The 12,795-nt window shown below is 51.4% G+C and overlaps 1 protein-coding gene across 1 annotated transcript in view; it reads left to right on the top strand.

The window, feature by feature from the left end:
* LGR6 (leucine rich repeat containing G protein-coupled receptor 6) overlaps positions 1–12,795 on the top strand; it is a 202,528-nt gene that overhangs the window by 51,093 nt on the left and 138,640 nt on the right. The gene's annotated exons all lie outside the window — the stretch shown is intronic.

The raw sequence follows: 12,795 nt of genomic DNA, 5'->3' as shown, positions 1-12,795 counted from the left end.
CTAGGAAGGAGGCTGTGTATTCTTGAGCACCATCTACTGGCACTGTGTCTATGAACGCGCTACTTATCGATGTTCCACCATCTCTTTCAGAGAGCGCTCTCATAATGACATTGGCTAATTGCCTCATAGCCATGCAAACAGCTTGCAAAGAGCAGTAGCTAAAGGCGAATAAAACTGGACCAGCTTGCCTTTAATACTCACAGCTGCGCTCCCTTCACCTTCTCTCTACATGTACAAAGAAACCCAACAACCCATATTTACCCGGCAAAGCATGTACCCTTCCAATAGCATCCTCACAGTGCCCCAGTTCCTCTCCCCTCGTGGCTTGGAAACTATGATCCAGATTCACCAGTGCGCTCCTGCGAGGGCACGGCATGCTCAGGGGAGGGGGTGGAATGGGTGGGAAGAGGTTGGGCAGGGGGGAGGCCTTGGGGGAAGGAGTGGAGCGGGGGCGGGGTCTGGGGCGGACCGGTGGTTGAGCCCCTCTGGGAAAATGAGAAAGTCGGCACCTGTGCTGGGGACTGTCGTGGCCCCCTTAGAATAAGGAAGCCAATTTTGCCCCCCTTCCCCCTGGGTTGTCCCTTTTTGTGCAGTGCCTCATCGGGGGGCAGCAGAGAATCTCAGCTCATGAGCTTTGCACTGCTCCAGTGATGCAGTGACGTCAACCCGGCTCAGCCCGAGTGGCACAAAGCGGCCAGAGCAGAGCTGGTTGGGAATTTCCAGCCGAACGTGTTTTCAGCGGAAAATGCCACTTGGCCAAAACAAACTGTTCATGGACACCTGTTGATTTTGGCAAAATTCCATTGGGGGGGGGGGACACAATATTTTCACAATGCAATGTTTCGATTTTTCATTTTGGAGCGACTTCGTTTTGAAATGTATATTATATTATTCAAATGAAATCTCAGGATTGGAAGGAAGCAGTTTGAGTTTATCTACATGAAATATTTGTATTGACCTGAAACAGACAAACAAAAAGCATTTGGAATTAGCTCTTACAGGTTTGGTGAGAGTTCTTTCGGTTAAGCCTGAGCTGTTCTCTGGATGGGTTTCCAGCACTCACCCGGCATGTGGGAGACCCAAATTCAGATCCCTGATCTACCTGATTCAGGATCTCTCGCATCTTAGTCTGATCTTCTGCATAACACAAGCCACAGAACTTCCCTGAGTAACTCCTGGTTGAGCTAGAGCAGATCTTTTAGAAAAACATCCAATCTTGATTTAAGAATGTCATTAATGGAGAATCCACCAGGACTCTTGGTAAATTGTTCCAGGGGTTACTTACCCGCACTGTTAACAACGTGCACCTTATTTCTAGTCTGAATTTGTCAAGCTTCAATTTACAGCCATTGGATCATCTTAGACCTTTCTCTGCTAGACTGAAAAGTCCACTATCAAATATTTGTTCCACGGCTAGGTACTTATAGACTGCAATCAAGTCACCACTTCACTCTTTGTTAAGCTAAATAGATGGCGCTCCTTGAGTCTCTCACTATAAGGCAGATTTTCTAATCCTGTAATCATTCTTGTGGCTCTTCTCTGAGCCCTCTCCAGTTTATCTTCATCCTTCTTGAATAGTGGACCCCAGATCTGGACCCAGTATTCCAGCCGTGGTTGCACGAGGGCCAAATACAAATGTAATTTAACCTGCTCCAGTTGGCAGCTACTGGTTCCTCTCCTATCTGATGGCCTCCACTGGTGGCTGTCAATGCCACTCCTGCTGGTGGTCTCTGAGAGCAGCTCCTACTTCTCCCTTGCTCTTTCCTTTACTTATCAACATCTCCCGCTGTGTTGGCTTTTCCCTGGTTTCAATCTGCTTGCACAGATGTCCAGGATCTTCCTTGCAGAGTCTGGCTGGCTGCAGAAGCAGCTGAAAGGAGGAGAGCCAGCTCGGGATGAGATGTGTTCCTCACAGACCACCAGCAAGTGCCGCACAGACCACACTGGCAGAGTTGCCCATTTAGGGTGAGATCCCATGGATGCCGCTATGGGAATAGGACTCAAAAGTTTTTTTTAATATAGCAACATTGTGGGGATCATTAGTAGGGCACAGACATGGTTTAGTGGTTATGGGATGTTCTGAGGGTGAGTCCACGAATTAGAAACATGGAGAACTGAAGTGGAAACACAGGACCACATCATGGTCTCAGCTACTCCAGGGAAACAGCAGTGAAGCCAGGGCCGTGCCTCCAGATTTCTCCTGGAGCACTGGAGATAACTTTGCTCTCTTGCTTGATCTCACCCATCTCCGTTTCTCTGCGGAGGCCACTTGTAATGTGGTCCCCCATGTGGGGCTCGTCACTGCAACAGGAAACATTTCAGCTAGCTCTCCAAGCCAAATTACCTCTTTGCGAGTGGTGGTGGGTCCAGCCAGAGCCACCCAGGAATTTCATGAAGACCCAGGAATCATTATAGGGAGATCTTGGGAGCTTCTTAAACCCATCATTTATGGCCTGCTTTTCACTGCACATCAATACGAGGTGTCCCAAGGTGCTGAAGGCTCTCATCTCCCACTAACTCAGCACCTTGCAGGATTGAGCCCAATGTCAGAGGCCTTTGAGACGGGCTGTCGTTTTGTTCTGTGTCTGTACAGCCCCTGACACACTGGGATTCTGGTCCATGACTGGGACTCCCAGGCGCTACTGTAATACACCTAATCAATATTGTACAGCATCTAGCACATTACAAATAATTAAATAATAACATCCTCCTCCTCCTCCCAGGTGCTATAGCCCATTAGCTTCCCCCCTCAGTCATACTGGAAACTTCTGTTCAGTCCCCTTGGTGCTGGGAAAGCTACCCTGTGTGGGACTGATTTCCAAGTGCTCAGCAGCCACAGCCGGGGCTATATGTTCAGAAGGGCTCAGTGCATTAAGAACATAAGAACGGCCAGACTGCATCAGACCAAAGGTCCATCTAGCCCAGTGTCCTGTCTTCCGACAGTGGCCAGTGCCGGGTGACCCAGAGGGAATGAACAGAACAGGTCATCATCAAGTGATCCATCCCCTGTCTCCCATTCCCAGCTTCTGGCAAACAGAGGCTAGGGACACCATCCCTGCCCATCCAGGCTAACAGCCATTGATGGACCTATCCTCCATGAACTTATCTAGTTCTTTTTTGAATTCTGTCATAGTCTTTTTGAATTCTTTTTGCGAATACAGACTAACACGGCTGTTACTCTGAAACCTGTCATAGTCTTGGCCTTCACAACATCCTCTGGCGAGGAGTTCCACAGATTGACTGTGTGTTGTGTGAAGTAATACTTCCTTTTATGTGTTTGAAACCTGCTGCCTATTAGTTGCATTTGGCAACCCCTAGTTCTTGTCTTATCGGAAGGAGTAAATAACACTTCCTTATTTACTTTCTCTGCACCAGTCATGATTTTATAGACTATTGGGGCAGGTCTGGAACTGAAGCCCTGAAAATCTGGCCTGGATTTCTCTGGAAAAACTGGCACTATTAAAATACCATTGCCCCTTTGGCCCAAGCGATTCACTAATACTGGGGGCCTTGCTGGGTTGTTTCTGTTAGGAGAAATTGATAAGAGGACTGAAGTCTTTCTTTGGTGCAATCCTGTGTATTTACAAAGTCTTCACACCGAGTCCTGTTCCCCCGAATGCAGTGAAAACAAACAGCAGCAGGCAGTTTCCTCGCTTATCGTTTCCAAGTCTGCCTCTTCGGCCAGTCCTGTGCCCCCTCTGTCCCTGCTCGCTCTCACAGCTGCTAGCTGTTGGCTTTCAGGGCTAACACACACAGCTCCAGCCAATCAATCTCCTCACCCCTGCATTTGCTACTAAACCTCTGAGCCCTCACAATTTAGCTTCTCATTGGGCCCCTGGCAATACAGCCTGTTGTGTTGGGTGGTGGCTTCTGTTGTCTCCAGCTATCACTACATACAGGGGAGTTTAATTGCTCCTCCCAATTAGCTTTAAAGAAGGGTGCTTAGCGCACCCAACAGCTTTAACAAGATATGGGATTATCTGCAGGGCAAAGAGCTACTTAATGGCAGCCCTTGAAACCTTCTAGCATAGCAAATAACAACCAGGCGACATGGTCATGTGGCACCCACCCCCTTTGTAGGGGCAGGAGCCAGTAGAGATTGCTGGACGTGGGAGACCTCAGCCAGCTTCTTCGGACAATCACTGGCTTGTGGCATAGACAGAGAACTGACTTGCAAAGCGTTTGACGCAGCCGAAGCTCCTGCTATCACAGCTCCATAATCAATAACAGGAGAGAGGCACCTGCTTCCTGTCGTGGAGTTAGGCTGGGCCAGGACCACAGAGTGGGCATCTCTTCAGCGAAGACGCGACAATTTGTCCCTTTCAAGCACTCCCAAGCAGCTGCAGGGAACCACCCGCCTCTAAAAGCAGTCGGGACCCAGCGGCCTGACTGTCCGATCAGAGCAGATTTCTAATGGGGTAACTGCATGGACGTCGGGGGGCTCCTGATTTACCCCGGCATGAGTGAAAGGGCATCTGGCCCCAGGGCCACTGTGTATCCCCTTCTGGGAACCAGTCAATCCCACACGGCCATTGCTTGAGCAATTTCCCCTTCCTCTAACCACCCTGCTTCATGCAGCTAGCAGCGGTGTAGGGCAGAGGCTGGTGGTCCTTGGGAAACCCACGCCCCCAGCCTCACGAATCCTCAGTCATTGGCTCTCCTGGTGCAGAGCTGCATTCTTGGGGCCCCAGGAGGGCTGGCTAGAGCCCCTCACAGGAGTTAATGCTGCTTCAAGATGTATTCTCTTGATGCCACGTCTGCTTCCTTCACTACACAGGTTTCCTAGGGGGCACGTGCCACTTTGTGCAGCCCCTGCCCCAACATCCCGTCCTGAGTGACGTGCTTGCCACCCGGCTGTCACAGGGCTTTGAATGGAGTGCTCTGCAAAGCTGCCTTTCCGCCAGGACTGCCCAGTTGGGGCTGTTTCGACCTGGGGTTGAGTGCAGTGCCCAGTCAATGCACTGCAAGGCTCAGGGTCGCCTTTAAACATCTCCAGTGTGGATCTCCCTCTCTGTCTGGGTGTCTTTGCTCTCAGGGCCCCGCATGGCCCGTCCCCCGCCGACCTATCCCCTCTCATTCGCTATTGAAATGTCAGCGCCCATCTCCGACGGCCCCATGATTCCCACCTCCATTGCCCCACTGGTTAAGTTTTCAGCCAGGCACCTTCGTGCTTTCTCCCACACTGCCCCTCGCATGCCCCATAAACAGCCGCAAAGCTGCCCCCTTGTTCTCCTGCAGCTCCCTCCTCAGAGCTCTCTGCTCTGCTGGGATGCCTGCAAAACACCTGACAATGGCTGGTGTGCTGAGACCCCGGCCTGACCAGGATTGTCTCCCAGTTTCCTTGTGTTCCCCCATCTGCCTGTACTCATCTCTTGTCTCGTCTTGTACTGGTGATTGTTGGCACTTTGGGTTCTGTATTTGTACAGCGCCTTGCACAATGGGGGGACCAGTCCATGACTTGGGCTCCTTGCCACTACCATAATGCACCTAATGAATAACAGTAATAATGGCACTGCAGCGGGCCAGCTCCTCAGCTGGTGTAAATCGGTGTCACTTCAGCGTAGCTCGATGGGCACTCATGGAGGGGAAGGCCTGGTGCTTGCACATCAGGTTTGGCTTTTAGACACATCACAGTCAGTGTCCCAGAAACGGCCCCGATGACGGACTCTCTAGTGGGTTTGTAGTCTTAAAAAAGCCTGATTCTGGCTCCGGCCGCTTTGCTAGTCTTAGGTACTAGCCTGAGCAGAAATAGTGTGTGTGCATCTACCTCCCAGCAGGGGCACAACAAGGGGAGGAATCAAGGGGGCCAAGTCCTCCCCCCCTTTGACCCTTGACAGGAGCTGGCATCATGGAGAGGCAGCTGGGCCAAATTTGAGCGGTGTTGTGACCCTGTGCACTTGTTTTCCCCCCAACCCCAACTTTTGCAGTCCTTCTGGCCCCTCTGGGCACCGGGCACCCCAGCCCACAGGGAGAAACAGAGCAGGGGACACCAGGCACCTCCTAGGAAGGGTGGGAGGGTTGGATTTCGGCTGTTGGTGCTTCCTGGGGAAGTGAAGATGCAGGAGGAGGATGGGCTCTGGGGCTCCCAGGACTGCCTGTCCCTGCTAGGGGTAGAATCATAGAATATCATGGTTGGAAGGGATCTCAAGAGGTCCAACCCCCTGCTCAAAGCAGGACCAATCCCCAATTTTTGCCCCAGATCCCTAAATGGCCCCCTCAAGGATTGAACTCACAACCCTGGGTTTAGCAGGCCAATGCTCAAACCACTGAGCTATCCCTCCCCTCAAGATGGTGCTCTTCTTCTGCCTGACCACTTCCCTAGGGGAGACTGAGGGGCTGGGTGTGGGGGCAGGGGGTCCGTGGGGCTGGGTGTGGGGGCAGGTGACTGCGGGGCTGGATGTGGGGGCAGGGAGGCCACGGGGCTCGGTGTCGGGGCAGGGAGATCGCGGGGTGTGGGGCAGGTGACCGCTGGGCGCTGGGGTGAGGCTGTGGGGCAGGGTGTGGGGTAATGTAGAGGGAGAGCACAGAGCCGGGTGTGGGACAATGTGGGGAGGGAGAGCTTGGAGCTGGATGGGTGTGGGGCAGCAGGAGGGGAGTGTGCATGGAGCAGGGGGGAGAGTGCGGGTTTGGGTGCCCAGGCAGCCTGAGGGAGCTCAGGTCTGGGTATGGGGAGCAGCAGGGGGAGATCTGGGGGCTGGGTGTGGGGGCAGCAGAGGGGAATGTGGGGGGCTGGGTGTGGGGGCAGCAGAGGGGAATGTGGGGAACTGGGTGCAGGGCAGCAGAGGGGGAGCTTTGGCCCCCTCTTTCGGAAAATTTTGTTGTATCCCGGCCTCCCAGCTGCAGTGTAGATGTACCCTTTGCTCACTTCGGTTCCCTCAGCTTCGCTCACACCCCTTCATGTAGCACCTCTGAACACCCCAGTGGAGTGGATCTGATTTTCATCGAGTTGCCCCCAGGGTGAATCCACCCCATGGGGCTTGGGGTCCGCTGGCCTCAAGCCAAAGGGAACATTTGTGGGAATTCACATCAAGGGCTCTTCTCCAAGGAAACACTGGAGCGCACAGCCCGGGAGCAGTGGGCTGCGCGGGCCTTTGGGATGAAGTGGCGGGTGAGACTGGCATCTTATTAACCAACATGCAGTGACCTCGGGAGCAGTGCCGCTTATTCTGGGGAATGTAAAATGGTTGCATTGCTGAAATTCTTCACACACACAAAAATGCTTCCAAAGAGCCAGAATGAGCGACTTCGCAGACCCGGAATGCCTGCCAGCCTTGAGAGGGGGCCAGTTGGTGCACTGGAGGTTTCTCCCGACAGATGGTCTTGTTAGAAACAAACCACAAGGCACAATCGCCAGGCTTGGTTAGCTGCCTCATTTTGTTTTCTTTGGTTTACTTTATCCCCCAGCCAGCTCTGCCACTGTGAAGGGGGCGGGGCAAAGGCAAGGCTCCGCCCCCTCTCCCTTTGCCCCTTCTCTGCCCACTTGCTCGCATGGGGCAGTAGTGGTCCTGCAGAACCAGCTTTCCCCCCATGCACCCAGAGCAGCAATCCAGGCAGGCAGCGTGGAAAGGAGAGGTGGGAGGCTCGCTCGGCTGTGGGCTGTATCAGCTGTTTGGAGTTTCCCAGACGGACACTGGACAGGGAGACACTGTGAGTTTTCTCTCACTCAACCCTGCCCGGAGAGCCTTACCCCCGAATGGGATGCTGGATTCTGAGCAATGGCCAGACTCCCTGGGGGCTGCTAACAACCTCCAGCAATGGGCCAGTTCTCCCCCACTAGCCCTCACCAGCCTGGGAGGGCATGGGCCTAACAAAGTCCTTCAGCATGCCACGGACTCAAGCCTGGAATTTACCCCCACACAACGATCTCGCCCAGCTGTAGACAGCTCCATCTGAGTCTGCAAAGCAAGGCGTCTCCTGGCCATGCTCTGGGAGCGTCTCGAATTGGCTGCAGGGCTTGGATCGGCCAAGCCGTACAGCACCTGCACCGGACCTGTGCGGGCTGGAAGCAGGGAGTCATTTATTTACCTCCCTCCTGGGCACTGTGTGAGGCTATAAAACCTGTCCCAGCCCCTCAGCCTCACGCCGAGATGTCTGGGGCCAGCACTCCAGTCATGTAGATGGTCTGTATGGGGCTAGACAGTCCTAACAGGGCCTCAAAAGTGATGGGAAAATCGGGGCTGGATGGGGGAGAAGGAGGAGTGGGGAGAAGCAGGGGGGTCAGGAGTGGGGTGAAGCAGGGTGGAGCGAGAACAATGTGCCCATGATCAGGAGACAGAAGGGGAGTGGGCAGTCAGAGGAGGGCAGTCAGCAGGCACATGGGGGTGGGGGCATGAGCTAAGGCGGAGGCTGGAGTGGGAAAGGGGCGACGTGGCAAAGGAGAGGGCAGGAGAAGGTGCTGCAGCTCTGTGCAAAGAAAGGGTTTGTGACCTCTGAGCTGTTCCCCACAGGCCAGTGAAAGGGGTATGCTGGATTTAGGATTTCCCCAATTCCCTTACCACTCCTCATGCTGACCTGTCTGTGGGGGCCCCCTGCTTGCAGCTCAGACAGGAGCATCCAGCCGTGTCCCTGTACAACAATAACCCTCCTCAGCCCCAAAGGTTTGGCTGAACTCCAAGGCCGAGCCCTGGCTCACCCTCCAGCCCTTCTGAGCTTTGCCAAACTGTGCACTGGAGAGGAAACATCCCAGGGGACGCCCAGGCCCCAAGGTTGGATCGTAGGGGTTGGCTCTGCCAATTTTACAAAGAGGGGCCCGTGTGGATCCACCCAAGCTTCCTCCAAGCGACGTTTGGATCTGGGTCTGTAGTTCAGACCCGACTCTGGACTCTTCACCATCCTGTTACGTAGAAATGACCCTGGAGGAGAAGATGGTTGCCGTGGCTCAGCAACATGTGCGTGATTTTTCCCAGCACAGTGCGCGCCCCTGTGTTTGCCCATGCGGCTTGCAAGGGGAAGCAAACACACCTGCCAGAGAGTTACGTGATTCAGCTGCACACATGCGGGACCAGGCTGTAGACTCTCCCGTGGCTGGCCTCCTAGGAAGCCCTCAGGACAGACTTGGTGGCTGTGGTGGACACGAACTCCATATTTGCAGGTCCTCACATTGCAGCTTCTTTCAACATTGGGGGCCAAAATCGCCTGTGGTGGAAGCATGTGCAGCTCCCCTCGGGACTAGTGGGGGCTTACACCAGGCTTGGGTTTGGTCTCCTGTGCCCAGTTTTATAACCGACTCCTTTGGCGTCTCGTTCCGCACTCCTAGAGAGTCTGCCTGGCTCCAGCTCTGCCATTCAGAGTGCTCCAGTTGCTACAAGAATTCACCCTCCGTGAGAGATCCTAGAGAGAAGAGGAAACTCATGCCAATGAGGCAATCTCTTTGCCCTACTGATGGCATCACTGCTTTAAAAAACCTTGGTGACTTTCTGGTAGGAACAGATCCAGCCCATTGTCCATGGTCTTAGAAGTGTATCTGGGGCAGGGAGGCATGGGGTCAGGGGGTAGGAGGAGAGTAGCACCCTCTAGTTTATTTCTGCTTTTCTGCGCCAGCTAATAGGGAAAGGGCCTGTTTGTGAAAGGAGAGTGACATCAAAGTAAATATATTAAGTTACCCCTGGGGGGCCAGATAAGTTATGAGTCCTGACTCTCTGAATCACGCTTCCATGAACGGTGGCTCCATTTTCCTGTGTATACAAGTTTCGGGAGCGCTTAAGGTGAATATTTAGATTTGGTTTTCTTGAAATCTTGATCAATGTAACCGCGCGAGGCCAGGTGAGTGAAGCTCTTGGGGATTGGCAAGAGTCAGCTGTGAGGAGCGTGTGGAAGATTTCAAAAGCTCCTGGGATCTGCCTTCAAACGCAGGGTTGGGGGGAAGGAAGGTTCCTGGACGGGAGATTGAGCTGGCAATTCCAGGAATGTGTTTCACTCAACTGTGGCATTTTGGTTTAGAGCCAGACTAGATGGGCTGGGGCCAAAGAGATGATTTCAGGCTTCATTTAAGGTTCTGTGTGAAGAGACTGGCGCTCAATAGTTAGTCGGGGGAAGGGAACAGGAGGACCACAGCATCTGCCACCAGGTGCCTATGTGAGTGGAGCTGGTCTCTAGCACTTCTGCTGAAATAACGGTGAGGTCAGATTCATCTCTGCTGTAACTCCATTGATGTCAGTGGAGGACAGTCTAAGTGATGAGGCACTGGGATGGGACTCAGGAGACCTGGAGCCTATTCCTCACTCTGCCACTGACCTACCATGTGACCTTGGGCAAATCCCTTCACCACTCTGTGCCTCTGTTTCCCCACTTACCGTTTGCCTCTCTCGTCCATTTAAACTGTAAGGAAGGCAGGGGCTCTCTTTCACTATATGTTTGTACAGTGCCGAGCACAATGCAACCCCAATCTTGACACTATTCTAATCCAAATAATAAATAAAAGCAGGAATGCCCCAGTGATGAGCGGTCTGATGATTCTCTTCCTCCAATAATTATACATTAGGTGTTTCAAGATGGACATCAAAAAACAGAGTCAGCTTTTGAAAGTGATGAAGTGAGCTGTAGCTCACGAAAGCTTATGCTCAAATAAATTGGTTAGTCTCTAAGGTGCCACAAATCCTCCTTTTCTTTTTGCGAATACAGACTAACACAACTGCTACTCTGAAACCTTTTGAAAAATGTAGCCTAAATCAATGGTAGAGCTGGGAAAAGGACCCAGCAGTCTTGATTGCCAGTCTTGTGTCCTATCCATTGGTCCAAGTGTAACCCTTCTGCCAGTTGTTTTTGGCAACAAAAAGGGTTGCCTTTTAAAATTTACAAAACATCACTGGCTCGAGCCTAACCGGTAGGGAAAAGCTACAGACAGACCTCCACTGGCTGCTCTTAACAAGCACCAAATCTGTGTATAAAACAAGGGAAAACTTTATTAAGGAGAAAAATTTGATTATTTTTTTTATCCAAAAACTGAAATTTTTCAGGGCCCCAAACCCAAATATTTTTCAGTTCCAGCCATTTTTGTTTCCAGTTTTGGATAGTTTTCAGCTGAAAACCTACCACATTTTGGTTGAAAAACCACAGAATGTTGAGTTTTCCTATGAGAAAGCCCTTTTTCTTCCACCCAAAAAGGAAAAAAAAGTATTTAGTCAAAAGTCCAATTTTCCATCAAAAAAAAAATTTAGATGGAAATTTGTTGACCGGCCCTAACAGCCAGGGCCTGATGCCCGCTCCCCTTGATGTGTGAGAGTGTCCCAGATCCACAGGGGATGTGAGTCTGTCACCACACAGCGAGGGAGCCTTGACGCTTTAGTTCAAGCTGTAGCAGCTTCTGCTTTTAGCTCCGGAAGTCCCCAGTTATAATGCCAGTGTGTTGGTCACGATGGCAGTGATCACAGACCTGCTCCAGTTGTACAATGGGGCATTGGGGGGCGGGAGGGGGGAACTTTCCAGCCTGGCTTCAGTAGCACAGCTGTGCGTCTACCTCCTGTTCACAGCTGTACTAGCCCAGATCCTTACAATTCCATCGGCACCCTGGGCATGGGCTGTCCTGCCAAGCCAATTCCATGGAACGGCACTGGGAAGCTGGCCCTCCCTCCCTCCAGGACAGGCGCAGTTTTATGGAGCCACAGCCGTACCTGCCTGTTCCTTTCATCAGTTCCTGCTAACTCATTGCCCTTGCTGATTTCCTGAAGGGAGAATGTCTAGGAGCACCTGGTGTAGAGTTTTAGCCACAAACTTACCCTTGATCTACGGAATAGCACACGGGGTTTTGTTACTGTTAATTGTATGGTCGACACATGATGGACTAGTAGGTTATAAAGGTTGGAGATGGAAGTCAGTCAAATCCGTCACTTTCCAATGAAGTATCTGGTCTCCTGAGAGTGAATGTGTCAGATATTAAACAGATACTAAACGGGGCCTCAGCCAGAAGCCACAGAACTAGAAAAAAGCCAAATCTGAAGCGGTTTTCTTCAGTATTTCTTCAAATAGGCTTGGCAGAACTCAACTTTTATTTTTATTGGTTTATAATTTCAATTGATAATATTGATATTTAAGCAGCTTTTCAGTATTTACTGACTTTCACAGTTGTAGGAAATTATGAGGGAGGGGTTCAGACAATTATTTAATGACAATAAACACTGAGATTCGAAAAGTTAAAGTTTTATAACCATTGAAACATGAATTGTCAACATCACAGGTCAAAATATGCCAAGTAAATAGCATTAAAACAAGCTCTAATTAGTCCTCACGTTGCATTTTTCTTACTTTACTTCTCTGTAAATTTTGGTTGTTATTGATGGAAATATTTTTTTCATCTGTTTTTGCACGGGGAAATCGACATTTACTGACGTTGACCGATTACAAGCCAATCCTTCCAAACCTGTGTATAAAGTAGGACGTGGACTTTGCAACCAGGTTTGGAGCAAATTCCAGGCCCTGCAGTCTTCGTCATGATCCTTTGCCTGGCTGTTAACAGTTCAGAGCAAGCCAAGACGCATTTCCTCTTCAACAACTCGCTGTCACCTCTGCAGGGCAGGTGTGTGCTGCTACCCTGGACGAGATCCCGCTGCAGGGAGCAGTGTGGATAATGGCTAGAACAGGACACTACTGGGTCTAAAGAAATAATATTCCAAACCGTTCCGTGCCTGGGTTTCCTGAAGTGGGGTAATAACACTTACGGGGCTGATGGGAAGCTTCATAAACCGGCTGATGCTTGAGATGCTCAGATGAAAGATGCTCTAGAAGAATATAGTATTAATTACTATGATTACATCTTTCATCCTGCTTTGTGCACTGATATTTTCCCCCAGAGCCTGGGAG

This window comes from Chelonia mydas, chromosome 21 (genome assembly GCF_015237465.2).
Source record: "Chelonia mydas isolate rCheMyd1 chromosome 21, rCheMyd1.pri.v2, whole genome shotgun sequence".
Taxonomy (NCBI): Eukaryota; Metazoa; Chordata; order Testudines; family Cheloniidae; genus Chelonia; species Chelonia mydas.
Note: the sequence above shows the minus strand (reverse complement) of the source record. Positions and strands in the feature narration are given on the sequence as shown.